The 3040-nt window shown below is 36.0% G+C and overlaps 1 pseudogene; it reads left to right on the forward strand.

Moving 5' to 3' along the window:
* The first annotated feature begins 1050 nt into the window (after positions 1 to 1050).
* On the forward strand, positions 1051 to 1867 carry LOC141515561 (TIP41-like protein; annotated as a pseudogene).
* The last annotated feature ends 1173 nt before the right edge of the window (positions 1868 to 3040 follow it).

The following is a 3040-nucleotide window of genomic DNA, read 5'->3' on the forward strand; positions in this document are numbered from 1 at the left end:
AAAGACTTGAATGAAATGATAAAGGTCAAAATGAACAGAAGCAAGAGAATGTTGTACATAGTAACCATAATATTGTTCTAAGAACAACTTTGAATAAGTATTTCATTTTGAGCATTATAAATACTCAAATCAACTACAAAAGGCCTATGAAGTATGATGCTATCCATATCCAGGCAAACAAATAGTCAACAAAAGTATGCATAGAATGATTTTACATATATGCTCATATTTGTGTCTAATGTTAGTGTTTTCTAGGGTGAGATGAAGAGGAATGGAGGGAGAGGGCAAAAGTGTATAGCAGAGAACAAAAGAAAACTTAGAAAAAAGCACAGGAAAAAAATGATGGCTTTAAAAATGATGTGAAATTAAGTGAATATCCTTCAGTTGGGGAATGGCTTAACAAACTGTGGTATATGTATGTCATGGAACACTATAGTTCTATTAGAAACCAGGAGACATGGGAATTCAGGGAAGCCTGGAAGGATTTGCATGAACTGATACTGAGTGAGATGAGCAGAACCAGAAAAACATATACCCTAACAGCAACATGGGGGCGATGATCAACCCTGATGGACTTGCTCATCCCTTCAGTGCAATAACCAGTGACAATTTTGAACTATCTGCAATGGAGAATACCATCTGTATCTAGAGAAAGAATTATGGACTTTGAACAAAGACCAAAGACTATTACCATCAAATTAGGGAAAAAAAGTTATATTATTATGTAATTTTACTAACTCATTCTTTATTTTTCTTCCTTAAGGATATGATTTCTCCGTCATCACATTCAACTGAGATCAGTGTATACCATGGGAACAATGTAAAGACTAACAGAATGCCTTCTGTGGGGGGGTGGGGGGAGGGAAGCAAGAATGGGGGGGAAAATTGTAAGACTCAAAATAAATAAAATATTTCTTAAAAAATATTTTCAACTAAAAAAAAATCATACATATAAAAAAAGAAAATGATGTGAAGAGGGGAGAGATGGAGGTGGGGGAGAAGGGAGGCTACCGCCGCCGCTCGTATTGGTTCCCCTCTTCCATGGTGGCCATGATGATCCACCGTTTCCAGAGTAGCCACCAGGACTTCTCCTTTGGCCCTGGAAGCTGACGACGGCCAAGACACACATCATAAAGTCGGCTGATGTGGAGAAATTAGCTGATGAGCTACATGCCATCTCTTCCTGAAATGATGTTTGGAGATAACGTTTTAAGAATCCAACATGTTTCTGGCTTTGGAATTGAGTTCAATGCGACTGATGCTTTAAAATGTGTAAACAACTTACCAGGATATGCTTAAGGTTGCATCTGCTGAAGAATGGTAAGAGAGCAGAATGGAGAGTGAACACTCCAAAGAGATTATTAGACCATATGACTGGACCTATACAACAGATTACAAGGGCACATTGCTTGATGAAGCATTTAAGTTAAAGGTTGTGCCTACAATAGATCATATAGATACAGAGAAATTGAAAACCAGGAAACAGATTACATTTTTTAAGGAAGTTCTTTTGTTTGAAGGTAAACTTCATGATCATGGAGTTTCAAGCTGAAGTGTGAAAATTAGAGTGATGCCTTCTAGCTTTTTCTTGCTATTGAGATTTTTCTTAAGAATTGATGGTGTACTCATCAGGATGAATGACAAAAGACTCTACCATGAGGCTGACAAGACTTATAAGAGAATACACTTCTAAAGAGAGTCAAAATAGCAAATTTAATGCATGTTCCACCAGCCCTCTTTACAGAGCCTAATTAAATATCACAATACCTACCTGTAAAGGAAGCAGTCTGAGAAACTGGAGTTTCCAGAAAGAATGGATTTCAACCTTGAGGCAACACAGGAAAATAAATGCAAGGAATCCAAATAAAATGTCATGCAATATAAGTTCTCTGTGGAACCCACATTGGAGACTTCTTTTTTAGGGGGGGGAATGGTGGGTCAAGGGAGGTTGTCTAAGCGACAATGAGCTGCCTTTCCCTGTGCCCAGATTTTCTATAGCCTTAAAGAAAAGAAAATGAAAGCTTAATGTAGGCAGGATCTATACACCCTCTGTTTGTAACACCTGTTCATTTCTATCCATATCTAAAATTAATGGGAGAATGAATGGAACTAAGGTTTTTCAGTTGTTAGAGAACAGAACCTTAGCAATAGATATTTATATGTCCTAAGGAGTAATCAGAGGCAGTGGGCATGTAATTACTGCAAATACTATTTCGCATGAAGAGATTAATTAGATGAAGCAAATCTAGTAGTTATTTTATAACTTTTGAAGAATTCTTGGAAAATGAAAGATTGCATTTTGATAGTTAATTATAGCTTTGCAGAAAAATAGTGATAAAATGCGCAACTGGCAAGAAGTGACTTGAGTTCCAAAGTTAATCTCACATTTTATATTCACAGAGTAAATTTATATTTTCCCTTGAAAAACCTTTGTTAAATGGAATTTTAAGGAAAATGCCAAAAAAACCCCAATTTATTTCCAGAATTTCAATCTAGTTCATCCATTGAAACAGCAGTTAATGGTGTATATCCTTCAGCTCTGATCTCAGTCACAGGTGTGCTGGTATCACAACTAATTTTTGGCCTGCATCTTGTAAAGGCAGGTGCCCTATTTGGGGTTCTGTTGTTTTGGCGTTTTTGTACTTCTGTCTTACATCACACCTTAATGTGAATAAATATGCTAAAGTTGATATCAGTACCAAGAAGTTTTAGGTACCAATTTATCTATTTCTTGAATCTGATGTTAAGGAGAAATATAATAAATATGAAGTCCTGAAGCTAGATTTTTTTTTTGTAAAAATATTGGGGGGATCGGCATGGGGTGAGGTAAGAAAATGAGGAGAAAATATTTTTAAAACAAAACCTAGTTTTTATATTTAAAGTTTCAGGTTTCTTAACTGACAGGAGGGAACTTAGGGATAATAAACTTAGGACCCATTTGAAAAAGATTGGATTGCTTTTCAGTGAAGTGCAAAAATAGGTTAAAAGAAAAGGTCTTTTAAACATTTTATATGGGTTTTTTTCCCCTATCTGCACAATG

Source organism: Macrotis lagotis, chromosome 1, assembly GCF_037893015.1.
Source record: "Macrotis lagotis isolate mMagLag1 chromosome 1, bilby.v1.9.chrom.fasta, whole genome shotgun sequence".
Taxonomy (NCBI): Eukaryota; Metazoa; Chordata; class Mammalia; order Peramelemorphia; family Peramelidae; genus Macrotis; species Macrotis lagotis.